Genomic DNA, 20,549 nt, shown 5'->3' with positions numbered 1-20,549 from the left:
ACATTGACACACACATCAACACACACACACACATTGACACACACACATTGACACACACACATTGACACACACATTGACACACACACACACACATTGACACACACATTAACACACACACACATTGACACACACACACATTGACACACACATTGACACACACACACATTGACACACACATTGACACACACATTAACACACACATTAACACACACACACATTGACACACACACACATTGACACACACATTGACACACACACACATTAACACACACACACACATTGACACACACATTGACACACACATTAACACACACACACATTGACACACACACACATTGACACACACATTGACACACACACACATTGACACACACATTGACACACACATTGACACACACACACACACATTGACACACACACATTGACACACACATCAACACACACACACATTGACACACACATTGACACACACACATTGACACACACATTGACACACACATTGACACACACACGGGGCGACGTCAGCACGCTGAGGTGACGTCAAGACGTTGACGTGACGTCACTACGTTGAGGGGAACGTCAAGACGTTGAAGTGACGTAGCGACGTTGACGTGACGTCAGGGCGTTGACGTGACGTCAGGACGTTGAGGCAACGTAAGGACGTTGACGTGACGTCAGGGCGTTGACGTGACGTCAGGACGTTGAGGCAACGTAAGGACGTTGAGGTGACGTCAGGACGTTGAGGTGACGTCAGGACGTTGAGGTGACGTCACCACGCTGAGGTGACGTCAGGACGTTGTGGTGACGTCACGTCCTCCGATCTGTATAAAGCTGGCCACGTGACAGCGGATAGCGGCTGCGCTCAACGCTGCGATCAGGTGAGGAGCTCTCGCGCATTCAGCCAGTCACTCACCTACTCACTCACCTACTCACCTACTCACTCACCCCTCCACTCAGTCACTCACCTACTCACTCACCTACTCACCCACTCACTCACCCACCCACTCAGTCACTCACCAGCTCACTCAGTCACTCACCCACTCAGTCACTCAGTCACTCACCTACTCACTCACTCAGTCACCCACCCACTCAGTCACTCACCAGCTCACCCACTCACTCATCCACTCACCTACTCACTCACTCAGTCACTCACCCACTCAGTCACTCAGTCACTCACCTACTCACTCACCTACTCACCTACTCACCCACCCACTCAGTCACTCACCCACTCACTCAGTCACTCACCTACTCACTCACCTACTCACCTACTCACCCACCCACCCACTCAGTCCCTCACCAGCTCACTCAGTCACTCACCTACTCACTCACCTACTCACCTACTCACTCACCCCCCCACTCAGTCACTCACCTACTCACTCACCTACTCACCCACTCACTCACCCACCCACTCAGTCACTCACCAGCTCACTCAGTCACTCACCCACTCAGTCACTCACCTACTCACTCACTCAGTCACCCACCCACTCAGTCACTCACCAGCTCACCCACTCACTCATCCACTCACCTACTCACTCACTCAGTCACTCACCCACTCATTCACTCACCCACTCACTCAGTCACTCACCCACTCAGTCACTCAGTCACTCACCTACTCACTCACCTACTCAACTACTCACCCACCCACTCAGTCACTCACCAGCTCACTCAGTCACTCACCCACTCAGTCACTCACCCACTCATTCACTCACCCACTCACTCAGTCACTCACCCACTCAGTCACTCAGTCACTCACCTACTCACTCACTCAGTCACCCACCCACTCAGTCACTCACCAGCTCACCCACTCACTCATCCACTCACCTACTCACTCACTCAGTCACTCACCCACTCATTCACTCACCCACTCACTCAGTCACTCACCCACTCAGTCACTCAGTCACTCACCTACTCACTCACCTACTCACCTACTCACCCACCCACTCAGTCACTCACCAGCTCACTCAGTCACTCACCCACTCAGTCACTCACCCACTCATTCACTCACCCACTCACTCAGTCACTCACCCACTCACCTACTCACTCACTCAGTCACCCACCCACTCAGTCACTCAGTCGCTCACCAGCTCACCCACTCACTCATCCACTCACCCACTCACTCACTCAGTCACCCACTCACTCATCCACTCAGTCGCTCACCAGCTCATCCACTCACCCACTCACTCACTCAGTCACTCACCCACTCAGTCACTCACCCACTCAGTCACTCACTCACGCATTCACGCACTCAGTCACTCACCCACTCAGTCACTCAGTCACTCACCCACTCACTCACTCAGTCACCTACTCAGTCACTCACCCACTCAGTCACTCACCCACTCAGTCACTCACCCACTCACTCAGTCACCCACCCACTCAGTGACTCAGTCGCTCACCAGCTCACCCACTCACCACTCACCCACTCACCCACTCACTCACTCAGTCACCCACTCACTCAGTCACTCAGTCACTCACCCACTCAGTCACTCACCCACTCAGTCACTCACCCACTCAGTCACTCACTCAGTCACTCACCCACTCACTCACGCACTCACTCACTCAGTCACTCACCCACTCAGTCACTCACCCACTCACTCACGCACTCAGTCACTCAGTCACTCACCCACTCAGTCACTCACTCAGTCACTCACCCACTCACTCACGCACTCAGTCACTCAGTCACTCACTCACCCACTCAGTCGCTCACCAGCTCACTCACCCACTCACTCACTCAGTCACTCACTCAGTCACCCACTCACTCAGTCACCCACTCACTCACTCAGTCACTCACCCACTCACTCACCCACTCACTCACCCACTCAGTCACCCACTCAGTCACCCACTCAGTCACCCACTCAGTCACTCACCCACTCAGTCACTCAGTCACTCACCAGCTCACCCGCTCACACATCCACTCACTCATCCACTCACCCACTCAGTCACTCACTCACGCACTCAGTCACTCACTCACTCAGTCACTCACCCACTCACTGACCCACTCAGTCACTTACCCACTCATTCACTCACCCACTCTGTCACTCACCCACTCACTCACCCACTCACTCACTCAGTCACTCACTCAGTCACCCACTCACTCAGTCACCCACTCACTCAGTCACCCACTCACTCACTCACTCACCCACTCACTCAGTCATTCACCCACTCACCAACTCATTCACTCATTCACCCTCTCAGTCACTCACCCACTCATTCACCCTCTCACCCACTCAGTCACTCATTCACCCTCTCAGTCACTCACCCACTCACTCACCCAGTCACTCAGTCACTCACCCACTCATTTACCCACTCACCCACTCAGTCACTCACCCACTCACTCAGTCACTCAGTCACTCACGCACTCAGTCAGTCACTCAGTCACTCAGTCACTCAGTCACTCACCCACTCACTCACTCACCCACTCTGTCACTCACCCACTCACTCACCCACTCACGCACTCAGTCAGTCACTCAGTCACTCAGTCACTCACCCACTCACTCAGTCACTCAGTCACTCACCCACTCACTCACTCACTCACCCACTCTGTCACTCACCCACTCACTCACTCAGTCACTCACTCAGTCACTCACTCACTCACCCACCCACTCGCTCACTCACTCACTCACCCACCCACCCACTTACTCACTCACCCACCCACTCACCCACCCACTCACTCGCTCAGTCGTCCACTCAACCCTTCCCCACCCACCCACTCGTCTCACCCCCTCTCTGGGACTCCCCCAGGTCGACTCGGCCTCAAACCAGTCGCTGGTGCTGTGTCTAAAGCAAACTAAAAAACATCGCCACTCCGGGAGAGACCGTGTGCTCGCTAACAGCACCTTGCCCGAGCAGTCCGTCGAGGCTACCCAGGGGACCTTTGACTTTGGGGAGCGGTGGCGCTGTGGTTGGCGCTGGTGGCGACTATTGGGGAGACAAAGGCGGCCGGGCGTGGTGGTTGCCAGCCACCCCCCCCCCTCCCCCCTGCATGGGCAGCACTTGCCCCGACAGCTTGTCAAGGCTACCCGGGCGACCTTTGCCTTTATCACCATGTGGTGGATGTGTAAAGGTGGTGGAGGGGTGCACGACATTGGCGTTTTGAGGTCACGTGATGTTACGAGGTCACGTGATGTTATGAGGTCACGTGATGTTACGAGGTCACGTGATGTTACGAGGTCACGTGATGTTACGAGGTCACGGCGCGTTACGAGGTCACGTGATGTTACGAGGTCACGTGATGTTACGAGGTCACGTGATGTTACGAGGTCACGTGATGTTACGAGGTCACGTGATGTTACGAGGTCACGGCGCGTTATGAGGTCACGTGATGTTACGAGGTCACGTGATGTTACGAGGTCACGGCGCGTTACGAGGTCACGTGATGTTACGAGGTCACGGCGCGTTACGAGGTCACGTGATGTTACGAGGTCACGTGACGTCACGAGGTCACGTGACGTTATGAGAGGGGGGGGGGGTCACGTGACGTTATGAGAGGGGGGGGGGGGGTCACGTGACCAGGTGGCTGCACCTCGCCCCCCGTGGACTTCGCATCCAGCGGCAGTCGTCATCACTCTGCCTACTCCACCTTCACCTCCACCACCTTCACCTCCACCTTCACCTCCACCACCTTCACCTCCACCTCCACCACCTCCACCTCCTTCACCTCCACCTTCACTACCACCTCCACCTCCACCTTCACTACTACCTCCACCACCTTCTCCTCCACCTTCACCTCCACCTTCACTACCACCTCCACCACCTTCACCTTCACTACCACCTCCACCTCCACCTCCACCTTCACCTCCACCTTCACCTCCACCTCCACCTTCACCTCCACCTCCACCTTCACTACCACCTCCACCACCTTCACCTCCACCTCCACCTCCACCACCTTCACCTTCACCTCCACCTTCACTACCACCTCCACCACCTTCACCTCCACCTTCACCTCCACCACCTTCACCTTCACCTCCACCTTCACTACCACCTCCACCACCTCCACCTTCACCTCCACCTTCACTACCACCTCCACCACCTTCACCTCCACCTTCACCTCCACCACCTTCACCTCCACCTTCACCTCCACCACCTTCACCTTCACCTCCACCTTCACTACCACCTCCACCACCTCCACCACCTTCACCTCCACCTTCACCTCCACCTTCACTACCACCTCCACCACCTTCACCTCCACCTTCACTACCTTCACTACCACCTCCACCACCTTCACCTCCACCTTCACCTCCACCACCTTCACCTCCACCTTCACTACCACCTCCACCACCTTCACCTCCACCTTCACCTCCACCACCTTCACCTCCACCTTCACTACCACCTCCACCACCTCCACCTTCACCTCCACCACCTCCACCTCCACCTTCACCTCCACCACCTTCACCTCCACCTTCACCTCCACCACCTCCACCTCCACCTTCACCTCCACCACCTTCACCTCCACCTTCACTACCACCTCCACCACCTCCACCTTCACCTCCACCACCTCCACCTCCACCTTCACCTCCACCACCTTCACCTCCACCTCCACCTTCACCTCCACCACCTTCACCTTCACTACCACCTCCACCACCTTCACCTCCACCTCCACCTTCACCTCCACCACCTTCACCTCCACCTTCACTACCACCTCCACCACCTTCACCTCCACCTTCACTACCACCTCCACCACCTTCACCTCCACCTCCACCTTCACCTCCACCACCTTCACCTCCACCACCTTCACCTCCACCTCCACCTTCACCTCCACCACCTTCACCTCCACCTCCACCTTCACCTCCACCACCTTCACCTCCACCTCCACCTTCACTACCACCTCCACCACCTTCACCTCCACCTTCACCTCCACCACCTTCACCTCCACCTCCACCTTCACCTCCACCACCTTCACCTCCACCTCCACCTTCACCTCCACCACCTTCACCTTCACTAGCACCTCCACCACCTTCACCTCCACCTTCACTACCACCACCTCCACCACCTCCTCTTCCACCACCTACACTTCTTCCACTTTCTCCTCCACCATCTCCTCCACCACCACTTCCTCCACCTCCACCATCTCCTCCACCATCTCCACCACCACCTCCTCCACCACCTCCCACCTCCTCCGCTCCGTGTTTTCGGTCTCCTCGCTCTCGACTACACCACGACTACACCACGACTACACCACGACTACACACTCGCTTTTAGTTCTTGACCAGGATCATCATCATCATCAACAACAACAACAACCGCCATTCGCCACTAAGTGGCGGTGACGTCACCACGACGCCTGTGCCAGGCCACGTGCACCTTGAGGCCACGTGAAGTGTCGAACGCCCGCTGGCAGGAGGTCACGGGGCAGACCCAGCAGGTGCCACGGGTCGACTGACCGAGATGACCGAGATGACTGGCTGATGCACCACCTGTGCCCCCTACTGTGCCAACTTGCTGTGCTTTAGCCACCCGGCGCTCCGCTCGTTGTTGTGAGCGTCGCTCCTCCGCCCTCCGTTGTTGTTGGAGGGCGACTGCCTCCAACTGCCCAGTAGCGTCCTTCACGAGCCTCCTCCACTGAGGCCGATCTTGACACCGCTGGTACCAGTCATCGGCAAGTCCACTCAGCTCCACGTCCTCCTGTACCACATCACTCCATCTCTTCTCTAGCTTATCATCACCACCACCACCAACCACCACCACGTGGAAATGGAAATTACAGACGCACAGAAACCCATAGAGATAGGCAGAGACCCATAAACTAAACTAAAAGTAAACTTGTAAAAAACTAATTTTTACCAGGTAAGGCCTCACCACTAAGCTACCATCGTGCTCTCTGTCAGAAGCAGAGGTCGCAAACGGGTTTTGACTCCTTACCCGTACCCGGCCGCACCAGGGTCGCAATCGGGTACCCGTACCCTACCCGATACCCGGCTACCCGTACCCGGCCGGGTATCGGGTAGGGTACGGGTACCCGATTGCGACCTCTGGGATGAAGCCACGTTGCAGGCGCGGGTGGGTTGATTCTAGGAACTTGAATTGTGAGAAGAGACAAGACGTTGGGAAATGAGTGACAAACGGCGACTCACCAGTGACTCACGGCCTACCCGTACCCGTACCCGGCCGCACCAGGGTCGCAAACGGGTACCCGTACCCGGCCGGGTACGGGTAGCCGGGTATCGGGTAGGGTACGGGTAGCGGGTATCGGGTAGGGTACGGGTATCGGGTAGGGTACGGGTATCGGGTAGGGTACGGGTATCGGGTAGGGTACGGGTAGCGGGTAGGGTACGGGTAGCGGGTAGGGTACGGGTATCGGGTAGGGTACGGGTATCGGGTAGCGGGTAGGGTACGGGTATCGGGTAGGGTACGGGTATCGGGTAGGGTGCGGGTAGGGTACGGGTATCGGGTAGGGTACGGGTAGCGGGTAGGGTACGGGTATCGGGTACGGGTATCGGGTAGGGTACGGGTAGCGGGTAGGGTACGGGTAGCGGGTAGGGTACGGGTATCGGGTAGGGTACGGGTATCGGGTAGGGTACGGGTAGCGGGTAGGGTACGGGTAGCGGGTAGGGTACGGGTATCGGGTAGGGTACGGGTATCGGGTAGGGTACGGGTAGCGGGTAGGGTACGGGTAGCGGGTAGGGTACGGGTATCGGGTAGGGTACGGGTATCGGGTAGGGTACGGGTATCGGGTACCCGATTGCGACCTCTGGTCAGAAACTACCTGGATATCACGATGCTAGCAGCTCTACGTGTTGACCTTTCATCTCCACCACGGGGGAGATTACAGACGCATTGAGCCCCCCATAGAGACACACAGAGACCCATAGACTTAACCAAAAGTACAGTTCTTTTGTTGAAAAAAATGTAAGCAGGTAAAGCCCCACCACTAATTCTAGATTTGAAGCTTTCGTGACTGCAAGGATTCACATTCTCGGGTTTTTTCGGTAAAGTCACGTAGGTAAAAAATTCTAATTAATCAAAGTAAAATGAAAAAAATATAAAAAAAAATCACGACGTTTCGGAGGCAACACAAGCTTCTGTCTTCAGGTGGAACCGTCACAGCACGATTTCTGTACCACGTAACTACGTAGCTCTCTGTCAGAACCGGCCTGGCCACCACAAGGATAGCAGCTCAAGCTAGTGGCTGATCATAATCATCATCATCAGCACCACCACGCACAGAGCCCCCATAGAGACACACAGAGACCCGTAGACGACACTAAACTATGTTTACTTGACCCGCTGTGAGCTGTTATGCAGCCGTTTTACTGGTTGGGACTTCCTGGTTCCACCAGCCCACAGGGGATTATTGTGTCCGTCCGTCGTGCAGGGAGGGGCTGGGTTGGGAGGGAGGGGCTGGGTGGGGAGGGAGGGTGGGAAGGGGCTGGGTGGGGAGGGAGAGTGGGGCTGGGTGGGGAGGGGAAGGTGGAGAGGGGCTGGGTGGGGAGGGGCTGGGTGGGGAGGGGAAGGTGGAGAGGGGCTGGGTGGGGAGGGGCTGGGTGGGGAGGGTGGGGCTGGGTGGGGAGGGGAAGGTGGAGAGGGGCTGGGTGGGGAGGGGCTGGGTGGGGAGGGTGGGGCTGGGTGGGGAGGGGAAGGTGGAGAGGGGCTGGGTGGGGAGTGGCTGGGTGGGGAGGGGTGGGGCTGGGTGGGGAGGGGCTGGTCACCCCGTGGTGCCCTTATAAAACTCAACGTTTCACCTACTCACGCCGGCTTGTGCCCGCCCTCACAGTCGGGCATGTTTGCGGAATACACCACGCCCTGGCCGTTGACCCTGCAGGCCATTGACCGAGCAACCCGACAACGTTCCTACCAGCTCCCTCCGCAGGAATGTTTCTCAGAACGGTGCTGTCTGGAAGTGCCTTTGATCATCGTCACGTGGGCATCGTATAGCAGCAGCAGCAACAGCAGCAGCAGCCCAATTAGTCTAGAAACACGTGACTTTGCTTCTGAACGTGGATGGGGATGTAGTGTTGTAAAGGACGGACTTCTAAACTTCTTTATGGCACACACTGTTCATTGTCTTAATAACACAGTCCCTATCACACTAAAGGGGTGTATGGTCCCCTCACCCGTTACCCTCAGAAGGTACAAGCCTCTGGACCTTGCAGGCTATCTAATCTCCCTGCTCTCCCAGCGTCCTCTGGCTGGACCTAGGGGATCACTGGTTACTCTGAGAGCCCGAGCCCTGATAAGGGCTGGAGGGCTTGGACCAGGGTCCTAGATGCCTTCGGCCGACTTGGGTTCTTCGTGTAGCAGAACTGGCCAAGAGCTCTCAGCGCTCTGGCTTTTATACGTGTTCGTGGCCGGGTTGACCAATCCCCGGCCACCTCGTGGGACCCTCCGATTGGTCCTTCCCAATCTGGCGTTTGGATCCTACCTCACCCCATTTGACCCGGACCGTTTGATTGAGCGGGGAAACCTTGTTTACGATCCGCTCTCTCACAGTTTTTCGAACAGCGAGTAGTTAACACCACTACAGGGACTAGCCGGAGGACCCAGAGAAAAATCAACGCGACCACCACGGAGAGAGTGGAGAGAGAGACGCACAGACTCCAAATATACAGCAGCAGCAGCAGGCATCGTCAGGGTCAGTATCGAACCCACGACCTCCTGCGTACCAGGCGAGGTAGTCAACATCTCCTAGCCACCGTGATGATGATTATGATGATGAGAACCGCAGACTCCAAATATACAGCAGCAGCAGCATGCATCGTCAGGGTCAGGATCGAACCCATGACCTCCTGTAGACCAGGCGAGGTAGTCAACATCTCCCAGCCACCGTGATGACGATCAGAGAGAGACGCAAACTCCAAATATACAGCAGCAGCATCAGGCATTGTCAGGGTCGGGATCGAACCCACGATCTGCGTACCAGGCGAGGTAGTCAACATCTCATATGGGTCTCTGCGTGAGTCTGTGTCACTGTGTGAGTCTATGTGTCTATATGTGAGTCTATGGGTCTCTGTGTGAGTCTATGGGTCTCTGCGTGAGTCTATGGGTCTCTGTGTGAGTCTACGGGTCTCTGTGTGAGTCTATGGGTCTCTGTGTGAGTCTGTGGGTCTCTGCGTGAGTCTATGGGTCTCTGTGTGAGTCTACGGGTCTCTGTGTGAGTCTATGGGTCTCTGTGTGAGTCTATGGGTCGCTGTGTGAGTCTATGGGTCTCTGCGTGAGTCTATGGGTCTCTGTGTGAGTCTATGGGTCTCTGCGTGAGTCTATGGGTCTCTGTGTGAGTCTATGGGTCTCTGTGTGAGTCTATGGGTCTCTGAGTGAGTCTATGGGTCTCTGTGTGGGTCTATGGGTCTCTGTGTGAGTCTACGGGTCTCTGTGTGAGTCTATGGGTCTCTGTGTGAGTTTATGGGTCTCTGTGTGAGTCTATGGGTCTCTGCGTGAGTCTATGGGTCTCTGTGTGAGTCTACGGGTCTCTGTGTGAGTCTACGGGTCTCTGTGTGAGTCTATGGGTCTCTGCGTGAGTCTATGGGTCTCTGTGTGAGTCTACGGGTCTCTGTGTGAGTCTACGGGTCTCTGTGTGAGTCTATGGGTCTCTGCGTGAGTCTATGGGTCTCTGTGTGAGTCTATGGGTCTCTGTGTGAGTCTATGGGTCTCTGTGTGAGTCTACGGGTCTCTGTGTGAGTCTATGGGTCTCTGCGTGAGTCTATGGGTCTCTGTGTGAGTCTATGGGTCTCTGCGTGAGTCTACGGGTCTCTGTGTGAGTCTACGGGTCTCTGTGTGAGTCTATGGGTCTCTGCGTGAGTCTATGGGTCTCTGTGTGAGTATATGGGTCTCTGTGTGAGTATGGGTCTCTGTGTGAGTATGTGTCTCTGTGTGAGTCTATGGGTCTCTGTGTAAGTATATGGGTCTCTGTGTGAGTATGGGTCTCTGTGTGAGTATGTGTCTCTGTGTGAGTCTATGGGTCTCTGTGTGAGTATGGGTCTCTGTGTGAGTATGTGTCTCTGTGTGAGTCTATGGGTCTCTGTGTAATTATATGGGTCTCTGTGTGAGTCTATGGGTCTCTGTGTGAGTATGTGTCTCTGTGTGAGTCTATGGGTCTCTGTGTGAGTCTATGGGTCTCTGTGTGAGTATGGGTCTCTGTGTGAGTCTATGGGTCTCTGTGTGAGTCTATGGGTCTCTGTGTGAGTCTATGGGTCTCTGTGTGAGTATGTGTCTCTGTGTGAGTCTATGGGTCTCTGTGTGAGTCTATGGGTCTCTGTGTGAGTCTATGGGTCTCTGTGTGAGTCTATGGGTCTCTGTGTGAGTATGGGTCTCTGTGTGAGTCTATGGGTCTCTGTGTGAGTATGGGTCTCTGTGTGAATCTATGGGTCTCTGCGTGAGTATGGGTCTCTGTGTGAGTCTATGGGTCTCTGTGTGAGTCTATGGGTCTCTGTGTGAGTCTATGGGTCTCTGTGTGAGTCTATGGGTCTCTGTGTGAGTCTATGGGTCTCTGTGTGAGTCTATGGGTCTCTGCGTGAGTCTATGGGTCTCTGTGTAAGTATATGGGTCTCTGCGTGAGTCTATGGGTCTCTGTGTAAGTATATGGGTCTCTGTGTGGGTCTATGGGTCTCTGTGTAAGTATATGGGTCTCTGTGTAAGTATATGGGTCTCTGTGTAAGTATATGGGTCTCTGTGTGAGTCTATGGGTCTCTGTGTGAGTCTATGGGTCTCTGTGTGAGTCTATGGGTCTCTGTGTGAGTCTACGGGTCTCTGTGTGAGTCTACGGGTCTCTGTGTGAGTCTATGGGTCTCTGTGTAAGTATATGGGTCTCTGTGTGAGTCTATGGGTCTCTGTGTGAGTCTATGGGTCTCTGTGTGAGTCTATGGGTCTCTGTGTGAGTCTATGGGTCTCTGCGTGAATCTATGGGTCTCTGCGTGAGTCTATGGGTCTCTGTGTGAGTATATGGGTCTCTGCGTGAGTCTATGGGTCTCTGTGTGAGTCTATGGGTCTCTGTGTGAGTCTATGGGTCTCTGCGTGAATCTATGGGTCTCTGCGTGAATCTATGGGTCTCTGCGTGAGTCTATGGGTCTCTGTGTGAGTCTATGGGTCTCTGTGTAAGTATATGGGTCTTTGTGTGAGTCTATGGGTCTCTGTGTGAGTCTATGGGTCTCTGTGTGAGTCTATGGGTCTCTGCGTGAGTCTATGGGTCTCTGTGTGAGTCTATGGGTCTCTGTGTAAGTATATGGGTCTCTGTGTGAGTCTACGGGTCTCTGTGTGAGTCTACGGGTCTCTGTGTGAGTCTATGGGTCTCTGTGTAAGTATATGGGTCTCTGTGTAAGTATATGGGTCTCTGTGTGAGTCTATGGGTCTCTGTGTGAGTCTATGGGTCTCTGCGTGAGTCTATGGGTCTCTGCGTGAGTCTACGGGTCTCTGCGTGAATCTATGGGTCTCTGTGTGAGTCTATGGGTCTCTGCGTGAGTCTACGGGTCTCTGCGTGAATCTATGGGTCTCTGCGTGAGTCTACGGGTCTCTGTGTGAGTCTATGGGTCTCTGTGTAAGTATATGGGTCTCTGCGTGAGTCTATGGGTCTCTGTGTAAGTATATGGGTCTCTGTGTGAGTCTATGGGTCTCTGTGTGAGTCTACGGGTCTCTGCGTGAGTCTTCGGGTCTCTGTGTGAGTCTATGGGTCTCTGTGTAAGTATATGGGTCTCTGTGTGAGTCTATGGGTCTCTGCGTGAGTCTACGGGTCTCTGCGTGAGTCGTCGGGTCTCTGTGTGACCACGGCACTTGCCCCACCCAAGTCGTAGAGACTACACGGGGGAGCTTTGTCTTTGTCGTGGCTGCGAGCGCGTGACCGCGTGGGCCGGTGAACTCCACGTGCCTCTTGGGCGATTTCACTTCCCTGCCCCGAGACTCGTGACGCCAGAAACACACACACCACACGTATACACACACACACCACGTATACACACACACACCACGTATACACACACACCACACGTATACACACACACCACGTATACACACACACACCACGTATACACACACAACACGTACACACACACACCACGTATACACACACACACCACACGTATACACACACACACCACGTATACACACACACACCACGTATACACACACACACCACGTATACACACACACCACGTATACACACACACACCACACGTATACACACACACACCACGTATACACACACACACCACGTATACACACACACACCACGTATACACACACACCACGTATACACACACACCACGTATACACACACACACACCACGTATACACACACACACCACGTATACACACACACACCACGTATACACACACACACCACGTATACACACACACCACGTACACACACACACCACGTATACACACACACACCACACGTATACACACACACACCACGTATACACACACCACACACACACAACACACACACCACGTATACACACACACCACACACACACACACAACACACACAACACGTATACACACACCACACGTATACACACACACCACGTATACACACACACAACACGTATACACACACCACACGTATACACACACACCACGTATACACACACACCACACGTATACACACACACCACGTATACACACACACACCACACGTATACACACACACACCACGTATACACACACACACCACGTATACACACACACCACGTATACACACACACCACGTATACACACACACCACGTATACACACACACCACACGTATACACACACACCACGTATACACACACACACCACGTATACACACACACCACGTACACACACACACCACACGTATACACACACACACCACGTATACACACACACACCACGTATACACACACCACGTATACACACACACCACGTATACACACACACACCACGTATACACACACACACACCACGTATACACACACACCACGTATACACACACACCACGTATACACACACACACACCACGTATACACACACACCACGTATACACACACACACCACGTAAACACACACACACACCACGTATACACACACACCACGTATACACACACACCACGTATACACACACACCACACACACACACCACGTATACACACACACCACACGTATACACACACACCACACGTATACACACACACCACGTATACACACACACCACGTATACACACACACACCACGTATACACACACACCACGTATACACACACACCACACGTATACACACACACACCACGTACACACACACACCACGTACACACACACACACCACGTATACACACACACCACGTACACACACACACCACGTATACACACACAACACGTACACACACCACGTATACACACACACACACCACGTACACACACCACGTATACACACACACCACACGTATACACACACACCACACGTACACACACCACGTATACACACACACACCACGTATACACACACACCACGTATACACACACACACACGTATACACACACACCACGTATACACACACACACCACGTACACACACACACCACGTATACACACACACACACGTATACACACACACCACGTACACACACACACCACGTATACACACACACCACGTATACACACACACCACGTATACACACACACCACGTACACACACACACCACGTATACACACACACACCACGTATACACACACACACCACGTATACACACACACCACGTATACACACACACACCACACGTATACACACACACACCACACGTATACACACACACCACGTACACACACACCACGTATACACACACACACCACGTATACACACACACACCACGTATACACACACACACCACGTACACACACACACACCACGTATACACACACCACACGTATACACACACACACACCACGTACACACACACACACCACGTATACACACACACCACGTACACACACACACACACCACGTACACACACACACCACACACACACACCACGTATACACACACACACACCACGTATACACACACACACACCACACACTACACACACACAACACGTGTACACACACACCACGTATACACACACACACACCACGTATACACACACACACCACGTAAACACACACACCACATGTATACACACACACCACGTACACACACACACCACGTATACACACACACACACACGTATACACACACACACACACGTATACACACACACCACACACACACACCACACACACCACACGTACACACACACACCACACACACACACCACGTACACACACACACCACGTATACACACACACACCACGTATACACACACACCACACACCACACACACACAACACCTATACACACACACACCACGTATACACACCACACACACACACCCCACACACCACACACCACACGTATACACACACACACCACGTATACACACACACCACACGTATACACACACACCACACGTACACACACACACCACGTACACACACACACCACGTATACACACACACACCACACACACCACGTATATACACACACACCACGTAAACACACACAACACGTATACACACACACACCACGTATACACACACACCACACACACACCGCACACACCACATACACACCACACACACCACATACACCACACACACACCAAACACACCACGTACACACACACCACGTACACACACACCACACACACCACACACACCAAACACACCACGTACACACACACCACGTACACACACACCACACACACCACACACACCAAACACACCACGTACACACACACCACACACACCACACACACCACACACACCACGTATACACACACACCACATACACCACACACACACCAAACACACCACGTACACACACACCACACACACCACACACACCACGTATACACACACCACATACACACACACCACATACACCACACACACACCACACACCACGTACACACACACCACACACACCACACACACCACACACACCACGTATACACACACCACATACACACACACCACATACACCACACACACACCACACACCACGTACACACACACCACACACACCACACACACCACACACACCACGTATACACACACCACATACACACACACCACATACACCACACACACACCACACACCACGTACACACACACCACACACACCACACACACCACACACACCACGTATACACACACCACATACACACACACCACATACACCACACACACACCACACACCACGTACACACACACCACACACACCACACACACCACACACACCACGTATACACACACCACATACACCACACACACACCACACACCACGTACACACACACCACACACACCACACACACCACACACACCACGTATACACACACCACATACACCACACACACACCAAACACACACCACACACCACGTACACACACACCACACACACCACACACACCACACACACCACGTATACACACACCACATACACCACACACACACCAAACACACCACGTACACACACACCACACATACCACACACACCACGTGTACACAGTGGGGGTAGTGATGGGGGTAGTGATGGGGGTAGTGATGGGGGTAGTGATGGGGGTAGTGATGGGGGTAGTGATGGGGGTAGTGATGGGGGTAGTGATGGGGGTAGTGATGGGGGTAGTGATGGGGGTAGTGATAGTGATGGGGGTAGTGATGGGGGTAGTGATAGTGATGGGGGTAGTGATGGGGGTAGTGATAGTGATGGGGGTAGTGATAGGGGTAGTGATGGGGGTAGTGATAGTGATGGGGGTAGTGATAGGGGTAGTGATGGGGGTAGTGATGGGGGTAGTGATAGTGATGGGGGTAGTGATAGGGGTAGTGATGGGGGTAGTGATAGTGATGGGGGTAGTGATGGGGGTAGTGATAGGGGTAGTGATGGGGGTAGTGATAGGGGTAGTGGTAGTGATGGGGGTAGTGATGGGGGTAGTGATGGGGGTAGTGATGGGGGTAGTGATGGGGGTAGTGATGGGGGTAGTGATGGGGGTAGGGGTAGGGGTAGTGGTAGTGATAGGGGTAGTGATAGTAGTGATAGGGGTACAAGTAGTGATGGTAGGGGTAGTGATGGTAGGGGTAGTGATGGTAGGGGTAGTGATGGTAGGGGTAGTGATGGTAGGGGTAGTGATGGTAGGGGTAGTGATGGTAGTAGCAGTGGTGGTAGGGGTAGTGATGGTAGGGGTAGTGATGGTAGGGGTAGTGATGGTAGGGGTAGTGATGGTAGGGGTAGTGATGGTAGTAGCAGTGGTAGTAGGGGTAGTGATGGTAGGGGTAGTGATGGTAGGGGTAGTGATGGTAGGGGTCGTGATGGTAGGGGTAGTGATGGTAGGGGTAGTGATGGTAGGGGTCGTGATGGTAGGGGTAGTGATGGTAGGGGTAGTGATGGTAGGGGTAGTGATGGTAGTAGCAGTGGTGGTAGGGGTAGTGATGGTAGGGGTAGTGATGGTAGGGGTAGTGATGGTAGGGGTAGTGATGGTAGGGGTAGTGATGGTAGGGGTAGTGATGGTAGTAGCAGTGGTGGTAGGGGTAGTGATGGTAGGGGTAGTGATGGTAGGGGTAGTGATGGTAGGGGTCGTGATGGTAGGGGTAGTGATGGTAGGGGTAGTGATGGTAGGGGTCGTGATGGTAGGGGTAGTGATGGTAGGGGTAGTGATGGTAGGGGTAGTGATGGTAGTAGCAGTGGTGGTAGGGGTAGTGATGGTAGGGGTAGTGATGGTAGGGGTCGTGATGGTAGGGGTCGTGATGGTAGGGGTAGTGATGGTAGGGGTAGTGATGGTAGGGGTCGTGATGGTAGGGGTAGTGATGGTAGGGGTCGTGATGGTAGGGGTAGTGATGGTAGGGGTAGTGATGGGGTCAGGTGGTAGGGGTGGTGGTAGTGGCAGGATTGTGATTCAGGGCTCGGGCCAGGGGTTGGCCCTCTCGCAACAGATCAAGTTCCAAAACGTGTCCCTGAGTGTTGCATGGAGCAAAGTGCAACTTGGGGTGTTTAGTCGTGAGTGTGTGTGTCTGTGTGTGTGTAGTAGTGAGTGTAGTAGTGTGTGTGTGTCTGTGTGTGTATGTATGAGTGTGTGTGTGTAGTAGTGAGTGTGTGTGTAGTAGTGAGTGTGTGTGTGTATGTATGAGTGTGTGTGTGTAGTAGTGAGTGTGTGTGTGTATGTATGAGTGTGTGTGTGTAGTAGTGAGTGTGTGTGTGTAGTAGTGAGTGTGTGTGTGTAGTAGTGAGTGTGTGTGTGTAGTAGTGAGTGTGTGTGTAGTAGTGAGTGTGTGTGTGTATGAGTGTGTGTGTATGTAAGAGTGTGTATGTATGTGTGTGTAAGAGTGTGTAAGAGTGTGTGTGTATGTGTATGAGTGTGTGTGAGTGTGTGTATGTAAGAGTGTGGGTGTATGAGTGCGTATGTGTGTGTATGTAAGAGTGTGTATGTGTAAGAGTGTGTATGTGTGTGTGTGAGTGTGTGTATGTAAGAGTGTGGGTGTATGAGTGTGTATGTGTGTGTGTATGTAAGAGTGTGTATGCAAGAGTGTGTATGAGTGTGTGTGAGTGTGTGTATGTAAGAGTGTGGGTATGCCTGTGTGTATGTAAGAGTGTTTATGTCTGAGTGTGTGTGTGTGTATGAGTGTGTGTGTGTATGAGTGTGTGTGTATGAGTGTGTGTGTGTGTATGAGTGTGTGTGTGTGTGTATGAGTGTGTATGTCTGAGTGTGTGTGTGTGTATGAGTGTGTGTGTGTATGAGTGTGTGTGTATGTCTGAGTGTGTGTGTGTATGTAAGAGTGTTTATGTCTGAGTGTGTGTGTGTGTGTATGAGTGTGTGTGTGTGTATGAGTGTGTGTGTGTGTGTGTATGAGTGTGTGTGTGTATGAGTGTGTGTGTATGAGTGTGTGTGTGTGTATGAGTGTGTGTGTGTATGTAAGAGTGTTTATGTCTGAGTGTGTGTGTATGTAAGAGTGTGTATGTCTGAGTGTGTGTGTGTGTGTATGAGTGTGTGTGTGTGTGTATGAGTGTGTGTGTGTATGAGTGTGTGTGTGTGAGTGTGTGTGTATGTCTGAGTGAACCAAATAATATTGATTCCCACAGTCACGAAAGCTTCAAATTGAGTTGTAATAGTTCTACATGAAAGCCCGGATTGTGGACTACTGCACCTTTAGCGCTAGTTCACAGCAGCGTATCGATCTGCGCAAGATCACGTGGCGATGATAAGGGTTGGCAAACCGCACGGAGGGGTTGGCTTTGACGAGGCAATAAAACCGGTTACACATTAGACCCTCCACCCAATACGCAACCCGTACGCATTTGCGTTAACCCCCCATTCCATGTGTACGAACTCAATGGATGGCCCCTTTACAACCGAGATGATGGATGCAAATTGTAGGCTTGAAGCTTTCGTGACTGCAAGGATTCGTATTCTTAGGTTTTTTTCGGTAAAGTCACGTAGGTAAAACATTTAAATTAATTAAAGTCAAATAAAAATAAAAAAATAAATAAAAATCACGACGTTTCGGAGGCAACACAAGCTTCCGTCTTGATTTTTATTTATTTTTTATTTCATTTTTATTTCACTTTTATTAATTTTATTTTTTTTACTTACGTGACTTTACCGAAAAAACCTAAGAATGTACTTCACTATTCTAGATTTGAAGCTTTCGTGACTGCAAGGATTCACATTCTTAGGGTTTTTTTGGGTAAAGTCACGTAGGTAAAAAAAAATAAAAGTAAAATAAAAATAAAACAAAAATCACGACGTTTCGGAGTCAACACAGAAACCAACCTAAGAAGATAGATGCAAAGTTTAGCAATCTTCAGAAAGGACGTTGACTGTGCTGTGTTTTGCTGACTCTCTGAGCTGCGTTGCATTTCTAAATTGTATGATGTTCCATGGCGAAGATTCCTTGACACATTTCTTTTCTCTCTGTGTGTGTCTCTCACCCAAGCCCCTCTTTGAATTGTGCCCCCCCCCCCTTGCCCTTGTCACAGAGCCGTGCTTTTTCGATTTAAAGCTTCTTTCGTGACTGCAGCAGGGATTCATCTTCTTGGTTCTTTCGGTAAAGTCACGCAGAAGGGAAATAATAAAATAATAAAAATAAAACATAATAACATTTCGATTTAAAGCTTTCGTGACTGCAGCAGGGATTCATCTTCTTGGTTCTTTCGGTAAAGTCACGTAGAAGGGAAATAATAAAATAATAAAAATTAAACATAATAAAATAATTCTCACGACGTTTCGGCCACAACACAAGCAGCCGTCCTCAGGTGAAGAACAGGGCGGGTACGGGTACTCGTTCCCTACCCGAAATGAGTGACAAACGGTGACTCACCAGTGACTCACGGCCTACCCGTACCCGGCCGTACCAGGGTCGCAAAAGGGTACCCGTACCCGGCCGGGTACGGGTAGCCGGGTATCGGGTAGGGTACGGGTATCGGGTAGGGTACGGGTATCGGGTAGGGTACGGGTATTGGGTAGGGTACGGGTATCGGGTAGGGTACGGGTATCGGGTAGGGTACGGGTATCGGGTAGGATACGGGTATCGGGTAGGGTACGGGTATCGGGTAGGGTACGGGTATCGGGTAGGGTACG

At 52.5% G+C, this 20,549-nt stretch overlaps 1 protein-coding gene across 2 annotated transcripts in view; it reads left to right on the top strand.

Annotated features, from left to right (window-relative positions):
- The first annotated feature begins 830 nt into the window (after window positions 1–830).
- LOC144952876 (cytosolic non-specific dipeptidase-like) overlaps window positions 831–20,549 on the top strand; it is a 50,323-nt gene continuing 30,604 nt past the window's right edge. Inside the window, exon 1 of one of the 2 annotated variants that reach the window (XM_078883346.1) lies at window positions 831–878. The gene's annotated coding sequence lies outside the window, so the exon portion shown is untranslated. Of the gene's footprint in view, window positions 879–19,910; window positions 20,017–20,549 lie in introns of those variants that run through there. The other variant, XM_078883347.1, reaches the window with a different exon arrangement.

Source organism: Lampetra fluviatilis, chromosome 70 (assembly GCF_964198595.1).
Source record: "Lampetra fluviatilis chromosome 70, kcLamFluv1.1, whole genome shotgun sequence".
Lineage (NCBI taxonomy): Eukaryota > Metazoa > Chordata > Hyperoartia > Petromyzontiformes > Petromyzontidae > Lampetra > Lampetra fluviatilis.
This window is presented reverse-complemented; position numbering and strand designations above follow the sequence as displayed.